This window comes from Ambystoma mexicanum, chromosome 4q (assembly GCF_040938575.1).
Source record: "Ambystoma mexicanum isolate Mex_15411 chromosome 4q, UKY_AmexF1_1, whole genome shotgun sequence".
NCBI lineage: Eukaryota > Metazoa > Chordata > Amphibia > Caudata > Ambystomatidae > Ambystoma > Ambystoma mexicanum.
Genome location: NC_090928.1, coordinates 865762436 through 865775170, shown reverse-complemented (window position 1 = coordinate 865775170; position 12735 = coordinate 865762436). Strand labels below are relative to the sequence as shown.

Genomic DNA, 12735 nt, shown 5'->3' with positions numbered 1-12735 from the left:
CACAGTAGTCAATGAGACTGAGTACCAGGGTTAGGATGAGGTGGTGGTTTAATAGTAGGTGAGGAGAGGCCGGATCCTCCTTTCATAGAGCAGGTTCATCCTTGCAGTGAGCAGGTGTAAGGACTGATATTGCTGTCAGAATTGCTGTCAGAAAACTGACTGTGTCTCAACAGCGACAAAACTGAGCTTCTGTTGATCGGCTCACCAACCATCTTGGGTAACCTTGACAAGAACTACTGCTCCTTCACCATCGATAATATACCCATAGCGGTGTCCCATACAGTCAAAACCCTGGGAGTATACTTAGACTCTAATCTCACCATGAACAGGCAGGTCAACACCATTGCCTCCTCATCGGCATATTACGCTAAACTGCTCAACGCAGCAAGACCCTACCTAACTACTCAGAATTGCCTCACCATTGCCAGAGCTACTATCGGCTCGAGACTGGGCTATTGCAATGCTCTCCTCGGAGGGACTTCAGGCAAAAACATTGCCAAACTCCAACTTGTCCGAACAACGCCCTCAGGGCTGCCACAGGATTCGCCAGAAAGGACCACATATCAGACCTTAGAAGACAAGTCCACTGGCTTCCCGTTAAACAGAGAATCATTTTCAAAATCCTATCCCTCACACACAAATGCCTACATGATCTGGCACCTCCCTACTTGGCTCAGCGCGTAGCCATGCCCACTTCCGCTAGACCGTCCAGACTAGCCTATACTAACATGATCACCAAGCCCATAACAAGCAGAGTGCGTGCAGGCGGCTCTCGCTTCCCAGCCATTGCTACCACCCACTGGAACGCCCCACTTTCGCACATCAGGGGAATTCACTCCCACCTAGCGTTCTGCAAAGCCATCAAAACAACGCTATTTGCCTAACTGCTTCTGTCAACTCCCAAGCAAGCCATTACCTTGCACACTACTGTACCAAATATGAACACCCTAACTGTACTTTGTAACCCTGTTCATATGCTGTAACCAAGTAACCACCGTCTGTTTTGTAATCCTGCTTACGTACACCTTCTTGCAACAAGCGCCTCAATGCCTTTGGGCTGCAGTGCGCTCTACAAATGTAAAAAATAAAAATAAAATAAAGAATGCAACGGAGGGGGCGATGTAGAGCAGTTCCTGAGGACAATTAGATTGATTAGGGAAGGAGAGGGTGGTGGAGACACATGAATCTAGATGGCTTTGGTCTTTGAGGAGTTGAGCGTGAAATGATGAAGTTTCACCGAGTCGTGCTTGAGATACGCTTATTGCGGTCTGAAGTGCCAGTGAGGAACTAGAAGAATATTTGGGTGTCAGACACAAAGAGACGATGGGGGAACCCAATGGAGGAGATGATTTTTCGGAGGGAGGGGGTATAAAGGGTGAAGAGTAGACGGCCAGGGACAGGGCCCTGGATGACGCAGACAAGGAGGTGGGTGGAGTCAGGGGGAGGTGTGTTACAAGAGATGGGGAAGGGCGGATTAGAAAAGTAGGAGGCAATCCAGCCAAGAGCACTATCCTGAATTCCAAGGTCAGCATCAGATCCAAATGATAGTCATCCTCAGTATCACGGGGAGCAGAGAGGAATGTTTAGAGAGAAGAGTTTGTGATGGTTGGCACAGGTCAGAACATTACTTCCTGAAATCCTCTGAAGGGAATAGATTTACATTTATATTTTGTGGTTTCAAGCACTGTTCAAAGTTTGATTCAGGGCCTATTATGAATACGTGGGATAGAGGGCGTAATTTAGGCGCAGGGAGGAGTGTGGGGCTCTCTTACCCTTCTGCTTATTCTCTCCTTTCCATCACCCAGAGCCCTCCATATAGTTCTTCATAATTGCCACTAGCCCCTCGGGATGAAAGGTCCTAACTTTCACATCAATAATGGGTGCATGTATCTGTATTTTACTTTGTTGTCACACTTAAAAACCCAGTCTTCCAAATTCTACTTTAATTAAACGGACTTTGTGTCTTACTGCACCGAGGTAGGTGGCCATCTTTTGAACTCTATAATGCTGGGAGGCACGTTATTCTGTTGCCTGGCCCACACCCATCTCTCACATTGTGAAACAGTGTAATACAAGCATGTTGTTGGTTTAAAAAGTTGCTTGCATTTCTATGAAGCCCTCATATGCTGGAGTATATAACTATTGTACTAACAGCGGGTACTATTCCCTCAATCAAAGTCACTCAATTTATTGACATAGAAACATAAACGTTGGAGCAGTTCCGGTGTATTCTAAGCTGATATCTGCACCGATACCTGCAGCAACCACATTACCCACTGAGCTATTTTACAAGGTTTGGAACCAGATACCTGCAGGCCTCAAACAGATCTCTCCAGCAGACAGATTAAGTACCTGAACGGCTGGAATTAAAATCTGTGACCAATGTTGAAGCTACACAAAAACACACACACACCTGTGCTATTTACTGTCAGTAGACTAGTGACTTGGTCATTACACAAAGAAGTCTGCAGCAGGGACATTATCCCACCATTCTATCTTACAATGATTGGATGTTGCGACCCGATGGTTACAAACAGGGATTTAAGTGGGCTGGGGCTGGCACCGGCAGAGTCCCGGCAGGCTCCAAACATTGTGTTTGAGATGGGGCCCTTTTGGGGCCACTGCTAACCCCAGCCCAATAAGCTTGTAGTAGGCAAGGTTTTTTTTTAGTAAAGTCTAAAGCTCTCGTGTGTAAGCGAGAGCTTCAGACTTTACCTACCTGCATCTCTATTGAAAGGGGTATCTGGCGGTGGGGGTTGGGTGGTCGGCAACACCATCAAAAGGGAAGGCTTATTTTTGTAATGCCTGAAGCTGTTGCATGCAAACGAGAACTTCAGACTTTACACACAAAAAAATCTAACTTTTGATTGCGTCTCCGACCCCCTGCCGCTAGACCTTTCATTAGAGATGCGGGTATCATCACCCTCAGTGAGGGGGTGATGATCCCCGCATCTCCAGTGAAACGGGTGCCTGGCAGGGGTTCAGCACCACAATTAAAAGACAAGGAAACACTTACCTGACCTGAATGGGGCCTGTTAGGCCATGGCGCCTGGCCTTTTGCACAATTAAGCCGGCCTCTTATGGGAGAGTAACATAATAAGCAGCATTTAGGTGAGGTAAGTGTTGCCTCCTAATTGTGGCACTGACTTCCCCGGCTCGAGTGTGCAGGCCACTTAAAGCACTAGTTTCAAACATCTCTGTGTTGCTTTTGCCTGGTCTTAAAATTGGTGTACATCAGACATTTTTGCGTACCCCTTGCCCTCCCCACATTCCCTTGTTTGGTACCCTGGTGGAGTCGCCAAGTGCAGCTAAAATTCAAAGATGTGAAAACACCACATAAAACACAGCGACCAGATGCAGGATGAAAGATTGCTCCTCTGCTCTCCATTTTCAGCTTAGGTTGTGGTACCACACTAGGGTGGCGCTCACTGCTACCCATGCATTTGTGTCTTCCTTGCCACCCACAAAGCGGGATACACACTCTAGCAATTTACAAGGTTGTGTGTGTATTCTGCTAGCTCACTAGTCCCTGTGAGGATGTACAGCACCGCGAGAAGTACGGCTCAGAACGCGATGCAGCGAATAAACCCCAGTGTTTGTTCAAGCCGAACCCTTAGGGTCTCGATCATTTGCACTTTTTTGGTCTTAGCACAGGAGCCATTGGAGGCATAGCCTGCGGCATCACTATAAATCAGTATTGGGGGGGCAAACTGAGGGGCACAAATACAACAAGGTGGGGCGGGGGTCAGAGTGCTGGTGGCACATCAAATAAGCATTTTTTATATTAAGGGTAGCTGGTAAGCCTTGTTCCTCCAGGTTCACAATGACATATATAACAAACAGTGCAGGGGGATCCCTCCACGAGCTGATCTCTGCTTCTCTGGTCGATAATTGAAACTGGAGTGCCTATCCGGTGGATCCTGTCTCCAACAGACGTGTTAATCGGAGGTCTGCCAGTCACATTCCGTGACTACCAGACCTCGGAGTAACACGTCTTTTGGAGATGGGATCCACCGGATAGGCACTCCAGTTTCAATTATCTACCAGAAAAGCAGAGATCAGCTCCTGGAAGGATCATCCTTCACTGTGCAGTGATCTATATGTCTGGCTATTGTTGGATTGTATCCATACAGGAGGGTTATCGGCACCCCCTTTTGATGCCAGGCAACTTCTAAAGACACAAAATACACATTTGTGTATTAGAAATTGAACACGTCCTGATAAAGGCCGCACATCTGGAGAACCACAGTTTTGGTTCATGAGACGGCTGAAACACACTGCGTCGACATGAAATGCAGAAGCAATCGACACTGCAAACAAAGGTCAGGTCTAGCAAAAGCAACAATTCAAAGTTATCCCAGACTCAGTCGTTTTATTTCTTCACAAATTGCACTGAGAGGGTAGAGCTATGCTGTCCATAGATCCCAACTTAGCACAGCCGGGTAGTTTTGTGTCTGAGAATGAAATGAGATGTTATTGTTTGTTATATAAATTTGTAAGACGGTTTAAAGATGGGTCACAGAATGTGCATATATGAATTGTTTTAAAGAAAGATGTTTTATTGTATGAATAAACATATATTTTGTGGAACAAATTGAAAAGTTAAGTTTCAGAAACATACTGAAGTTATTAGTGTGTGACAAAAAAGCCTTGGTCACTTGTACCCGAGTAGGTTTAATGCAATACAATGTTTGCATCTATTTAATATACATCCTAAAAAAACAAACTCTTTGTTAACAGTTGCAGAAATGCCCGTGCACTCAGCAAGAGGTTGCATTCTTTTAACTCAAGCAGACATCACTCCCAGAATAGCTTCAAATCATGTATAATTAGAAGTGGTATTTAGCAATGGCGACACCAATATCTGCTCACCTATAAATAATAGCCAGTGATAAGAGTCTGTTTAACAGAAAAGATATCACTCATACCTCAGTTTCAGAGGATAGTCAAGGAGTGCACAGTCTGTTTAACAGATGAAATGTCACATAAAGGCGCTGAGTACAGGGGGAAAGGAGACAACTGCTCCTTTGGTTCTTTAGCAATGGTTGCAGGAATCTCACTTTGTCCCCCTAGAATTGTTTGCAGTGTTCAGTTTTTGTCTGTACATCTTTAATTGAAGGGGCATAAATATTTCCCCCAAATATGCCAGTGTGATGGAGCATAGCAAGGTAGCCCGAACCAATCAAGAGGTGTTAGGGGGGCTTTCCACTCCCCAAGACCATTTTTAAAATAATGGCTAAAAATGGTGCATTTTACAGCACAAATTGTGTAAAATGCCAGTTTTTGTAATTGGTTTTGTAGCAGCATTTTGCCAACACATGTTCATGAAGCCTTTGCCCACACTATATGCCATTAAAAAATAATGTTCAAACAGTATGCGCCCATACATGTCCATGCTGGATGCACTGATATATGCCAGTATTCCAATATAAGCACATAGTCATGTTTGCTTTGCACATAATGCCTGTACTGATTATACCATAAGAAAACATGGCCATGTTTGTTCTACAAAAACGTGGCAGTATCCCCACACAAGAACATACTCCAGTTGGCTTTAACATTAAAAATGTCAAGACCCAGTAGGCAAACATGTCCAAACTGGCTGCTGCAAAATGCCAGTATAGCCAGGTAAACACTTATCATGATTGCTCTATCAAAGATGCCTAATACAAAATGTCAAGACCCAGTAGGCAAACATGTCCAAACTGGCTGCTGCAAAATGCCAGTAGAGCCAGGTAAACGCTTATCATGATTGCTCTATCAAAGATGCCTAATACAAAATGTCAAGACCCAGTAGGCAAACATGTCCAAACTGGCTGCTGCAAAATGCCAGTAGAGCCAGGTAAACGCTTATCATGATTGCTCTATCAAAGATGCCTAATACAAAATGTCAAGACCCAGTAGGCAAACATGTCCAAACTGGCTGCTGCAAAATGCCAGTAGAGCCAGGTAAACACTTATCATGATTGCTCTATCAAAGATGCCTAATACAAAATGTCAAGACCCAGTAAGACATGGCAGACTGGCTGCCCCAAAAACCCAGTCTAGCTTCATAATAGCATTTATCATGCTTGCTTTATCAACGATATCCAATACAAACGGGCATGCTACAATAAGAAATGGATAGACTGGCTGGATCAAAATGACAGCCTAGGCACGTAATAACACATATGCTTACTTTATTAAAGATGCCCAATACTAAATGTCATGCCACAGTAAGAAATGGCTAGACTGACTGCATTAAAATGTCATTCTAGCGACATAATGAAACGTTTTCTTGCTTTATCACAGATGCCCAGTAAAAAATGCCATGCCTGCCCTCTGAGACCCCCAGCGCCAAGCACACACACAATATGATTGTGAGCATGCGAGGTCCTGGGGAAGCCAAGGGGTATTTTGTTACTAGCCATCTATCATAGAAGCCCAGTAAAAAAATACCATGCCTGCCCCCTGCGATCCCCCCGCCCCAGCGCCTCACACAACCTCCGTCCCACCAAAATCAGCTCAACAGCCAAGTACAAACACACGCAAACACACATTCACGCAACCCACGCACACAGCATGCACTCGCTCATTCACACAAACGCCAATCATCATACACTTTAATTTAGATATTTACATTGTGCAGACCATGGACCCGTGGGCATAAGGGCGCAGCAAACAAAGAGACAGAACATCAACACAAAGCTATTAAGTAACAAACCGATTTTAAGAATTCATACTTGCAGATACACTCACTCATTACACATAAAACAAGCATAAACACATGCATACATATTTAGATTAACGTACCATCTGCCCCGGTCCTGAGGTTTCCTCCCAGTGCTCCAGCTCCTGTGTAGCGCAAACAGGAATCAGGAAGCAAAGAGCGCTTCCTGGTTCGTGTACATGTGCGCAAGAGCCAGAGCACTGATGATAAAGTGCCCCGCTCTGTTTGTATGCGCGAGGAGGAGCAGGGGTGCCTCCCTCACATGCAAACATTCAGTTCCTCAGCGAGCATCCCCGATGGGCCATGCAAGGTTGGGAAAGCAAAACACCCCCGGCTTTGCATGGCTCATTGGATATGCAAGGCTGAGGAACAAAACTGTCAAATGGATACCACGTTTCCCTTTGACAGTTCAAGCCAGCCAAGGCGCGCTCTCTCAGCTGCAAAAAACACTGGGCCGGATCCTCCATAATGGGCGAAGGTGCTTGTTTGTTGTCGCCCCCTGACCCATTATGGAGAAGCTGCCACTAATACACCGTCAATTAATGTATGAACAGGGTTGGTGTAACATGAGATGAAATACTGTTGACTTTGAAGTCATGTACACAAACTGCACTGTTTGGAATATAGCGATTTTGAACACATAAAGGGATCCACAGACACGCCCTGCAGTAGAAGGCTACTTAGGTAGCCCATCAGGTTGAGTGACTGTTGCTAAGATGTTATATGTTTAAAACTGGCTGCAAATCTTATGACTTTTTGAAATTCCTTATAAAAACAAGTGCTATCAAATGTGTTCAGCCAGGTGGTGGGTTGAGCTGGTCACTTATATTAAGGGCAAGGGTGGGGACATTTCTGCCCCCATAGTGAAAATCAAAAGTTGGCACCCATGAACCCACAGTTTAATTTCCCAATAACTGCTGTCAGCACAATAGAAGCATGTATTTGTGATTGAACTCTTTGTCAAGCATATAACCACTTTAGAAATATAACCTGTGATAAAACACAAAGGAAGGGACACAATAATCACAGAGGATTTGTGTGGCAGTACGACAAAAAAATAAACACATTTTAAAGATAACGAGTGGATGTAAGATTAAGAAGCATGTTTCAGTTTGGAAATGACTTCTGTTTTTTTCTAGACAAGGGTAAGCTGCACATTTGTAAAACAATACTGTTCCTGATTTGTGGGTAGCCTGCTTTTAACACTGTTGGCCCCTAACCCAGTGATATTCATGGTGCATTGATTCCCGTGGTGTTCCTTTGATGCCAGAAGCAAGAAGACAGGCTAGCAAATAGCGCCTGCAAACGCGTGAATGATGGCTGGGCAAAGTAGCAACATTAAGACTTATGGAAAGACATGTTTGCTTGGGGGAGGCAGGCTATCAATTAAGGGGGGCAAAGTAGCCAATAGTGGGGTGGGGGAAATTGCCCCATTTTCTCCCCTCTAGGGACGCCTATGGGCGTAGCTCAGCCGTATTCAAATCGTGGGGCGTGCCCCTCTGGTGGGGCGCAGCCTCATGCCCAGGGGGGCTCACATCCACAGCCTGAAAAGCTGCCGGACAACAGATTAAGCAGCCTGCTGTGCCAGTGAGCGCTGCTCTGCGATGTGCAGCTGGATGATCTCTTTTGATTTATGGATGACTGTGATGTGTATGGAATATGCAAACAAAGGTATGCATATTCCAAACGCAGCGTGTGAGATTCTCTGGAGTCACACAACCTGTGCCCCTCATTCTTTGTGTTGACAGCCTTTCAAGTGGGGCAATTTATGTGATGGCTCATTTAACAAGCCATTGTTTTTATACAGTAATGCTTAACATTTCAGTGTTAAGAACTAAACATGTGTCATCTTTATTCATCAGGCCAGCACGAGTATCAGTTAGCTGACCAAACCTATGCAAAAGAGAATTAACATGCCACACAGAAATGTTTTGAACTATTTTCTTTATTTTCGTGTCTCTTTATTTGACAAACTAAAACCATTTTTTTAATATTACTTTTTGTTACAAATGGCGCATCCCTGGAAAGGTTAACTGTAATTTTCTTGCTTACATATTTTAGTGGCTGCTTTGGGACATGCCCTAAATGCATCCTCTAAGCATCAAAGGTCTTTTAATTGTCTAAACAAGTCAGCCACTGCCTAGCGAGCACACCACATGGCAACTCAATATCAATGGGCACATTGATTAAGAAAGTGGAGTTCATTGTGTGTCACCATGCAGAATGTAGTCCATGGCAAATCAATGCAATGATGTGGGCAGCAATGATTTGTGCACTGCACAAGTCACCACCCTGTTGGTTAATGGTGTCTGTGTGGTGCTCCCTTATGTAGCAGCACATATATCGGTTTTTGTCTGATGTGCCCAATGTCCATAAAAGAGCACATTGGACTGTTTTGTGTATGTGACTCTGACGAGCATGCCATACTGTGCCCACACTTAAATACATAAAGCAATCAAAGAAGTTGCCTCAAATTGTAAATCTACAAGGCCAAATGCCCTTTCTACACTGCCACACCATGATTTTCATTAGCTAAAGGCTTCACTAATAAGAGAGGCTAATGCCAGCTCGGTTAGATAAAGCATGGGCCTGCTCTTTTTTGCCAAAATACCCCTGAGACCGGCACAATGGCGAGGAGCTAGTGGCTGAGGAACTGATTCATCAGCTTATTACTGGTCAGGCTAAAGTTTGAAAGAGGTACAATCCTTTCTGTGTAGCCTTTCTGTGCATTGTTTATTGGGTCTCTCTTGTGAAATGTCCTGCCATATCTGTAAATATTCCCTAAAGATGTTTCTGTATTGGGGTTGGGCATGCCCACACTTAGACCCAGCCCTTCCTTCTCTAACATTCTACAGAAACAAGAAGCAAAATAGCCCTTGTACCCTATTTGAGTGGCTGATTTTGAAGCCATTTTATGCTCGCATTCAAAAATGTACGCTGTCTAAATGAACATGTATGGTTCATGGTTACAAACATTTTAATATTAGGGTGAGTATTGTGAACCGTGATGTGAGCACCAAGCCATGCATCAGTTATGCATTTTTGAGATTCACACATACAATCCTTTTATCACAGACTTGTTTATCAAATTTAGAGATCTCTGATCCTTATTATAGCCCTGAAATGTTCTGTGATTTGATGCAAAGTATACAGGAATCCTTGGTGCTATTTGTCCCTTTCCCACACTCAGGGAGGTATTTTGAAAGAGTGCAATAAGAGTGTACCAGACTGTCCATCTTGGAATGATCACCTTCTATCAGAAAATAATTCATATGATTAATCTGGTATTGTCCCAGGTGAAATACAACTGAGTTGGTACGAACAGAACACCTGCAACACAAGGCCAGGTCAGTGGGCCCTCAGTCCCCGATAGGCTGTTCACACTGCAGTGTGCCAGTACGGACAATTTGAAACTGCATTCAGGCAAGGCCTTCCCTAAGAACAGGTGACAGAAAAACCATTTACTTGGGCAGCAACAGCTGTGTTTTCACATTAGAATGCTTCTGTAAAGTACTTGAATTACAATGTAATGAAACCAGCTTCATTTATATAGCAATTATTTATTCATATTGAGGAGGGGTTTTGTCGCACGACAGAGGTGTAGTTTGGAAGTGACGTGTGCTAGTCAGTGGGGGTGGGAGAGTGTATTCTGGTGTTTCACCATGGGCACCAAGTCGGCTAATAGCTGCCCTGATTATGGCACAGACCTTCTTTTGCGGGGATGACCCACCCCTCCCATCTGAATGCAGAGCAGGAAAACAATAATGATGGCTCATTAGTGACATACTGCCCTACCTTGAGATGTGAGAGGTTGGTACGGGAGAAGCAACTGCCCCCATGTTGCCAGTCACAATTAATTTAGCTCATCAATGTATTCAGTTCTCTATATTTTGTCCTGGTGCTTAAAATGTGGGCTTTGCATTACAAGCTGTGTGCCGCAGACTGGTTCCACTCTAAGTGGGGGAGAAATGAGGACTGTGGGGACTCAGTACAAGTGAATAGAACAAAGGCCACAAGGTCCTCATTTCTCCTGCAACCAGAGTGGCCACGGAAAGCGCCAAGTCATTTCATCCTTTTCAAATTAGAGGTGCCAGGGCATTTCAACATTTTCATATGAGGGGCCTTCACTGTGCCTGATAATCCCAAAATTCTCTTTAATGTTATGCAAAGCTGCATTTTATTTTTTCAAGGTTATTTTACTCACTGAATGCTCAGCAAGTCACCTAACACCATTAAGGTCCAGCTTTGACTAATACTTCCCTGAGTAAAATGCTGGCATTAATGACTGGGTGATGCAGCCTATTCTGGCAGAGGAGGTGGTGCATCTTCCATTTGATGTTCAGGAGGAGCTGATTGAGGTTCAGTTGGACACTACTCTGCAATCTGAATTTAGGAAAATTGCAGTGGGTAACTTTTGGCTGAAGGTAATCCTGGGATATCCTACATTGACAGGGTCTGCTATACAGTCTCTCTTACCCTTTGCGTCCTCCTACTGGTGTGAAATAGGCATTTCAGCACTGGCTGTACTGAAAACAAAATACTGCACAAGGCTGGACGTGGAGGACAACCTCAGAGTGGCGGTCTCAAAAATAAAGCCACACACTGACATACTTTCTGCAGAGACATGCCCACCCTTCCCATTAGTACTTGCTCTGTAAAATCCAATTGCCTTCTGCTGAATATACTAATAGGAATGCGTTTTGAGAAAATAAAATCCCTACTGGAGAATGTTGTGCTTACTTACACGGTTTCTATGTTTGGATTGGAAGTGATTGTCTTGGAATGTCTCCCCAACAACATATCCTTTCAAAATGATGGCACCACGCATTTTGCAGCCAACTTTATAAAAGAAAACAACACCAACACAGAGGGGCGGGGCACAGGGGTCCGAACAATTTCTTTTTTGCTCACGGGGCCTTGGCATAAAAAGTTTGAAGACCACTGCTGCTCACTCTGGCCATTACCAGGTCCGGTACTGGAGAGCTCAGGCCTCATATGAGCATTCAAAGTGACCCCTTACATACAACACCAAGACCTGTCTGCCAATGCTTGGTGTATCACTTTAGCGACTGCTACAATAGCCAACACGCGGCACTCTCTGAGAAATCACTGTCATATCACTACGACGAGTGTACATGTGGTACAAACAAGGCGGGGCAAGTGAATCATAAGCCGATCTCAGACCGTGACCCTGTGCATGCATTCTACACATAACAGCAACACGCACGCACGAACACACGCACACACCAGAAATTATAAGCCTCTAGACGCCTTCATGCTGACCAGAATGGTCGAGTTCGTTTCCAATGTATCCTTTAAGATTCGTGCTTTACCTGTTTTTCGGGTTCCTGAATACTTGCAGATGAGGAAAGATGAATGGAGGTCAGAGATCACACACGATCACCAGTGGCGTCTAGCTCGGACTCCTAACTAAACTAGGCACCCCCATTGATCAAGAGCCTTCCCCACTCAATGAGGGAGATCAATGGGGGAGCCTAGTTAGGAGTTCTAACCAAACTAATTCTGTTGGTACACACTCTTGATCAATGGGAGCCTAGTTAGGAGTCCTAACCAGACTTTCCCCATTGGTACACATGCTTGATTAATGGGGGAGCCTAGTTAAGAGTTCGTTCAGGGCTACTCCATTTCAAGCCACTCTTAATAAATGGCCAGCATTGTTAGGAGGTCTAACCAAACTACCACGATTGGTACACACACTTGATGATTGGAGAGCCTAGTTAGGAGTCCTAACCAGACTACCCCCATTCATACACATGCTTGATCAATGGGGGAGCCTAGTTAAGTGTCCCTGCCTGGCTACCCCCACTGCCACCCACCTATGATCAATTTGGGAGCCTAGTCAGGAGTCCTAACCAGACTACCCCCATTGGTACACATGCTTGATCAATGGGGGAGCCTAGTTAAGTGTCCTAGCTGGGCTACCCCCATTGCAACCTACTCTTGATCAATTTGGGAGCCTAGTTAGGAGTTCTAACCAAATTACCCCATTGGGAAACACTCTTGAT

General features: G+C 44.7%; 1 protein-coding gene across 1 annotated transcript in view; it reads right to left on the bottom strand.

Annotated features, from left to right (window-relative positions):
- The window catches only part of LOC138468037 (GTP cyclohydrolase 1-like), a 51264-nt gene that overhangs the window by 37310 nt on the left and 1219 nt on the right, over positions 1 to 12735 (bottom strand). The window lies entirely within an intron of this gene.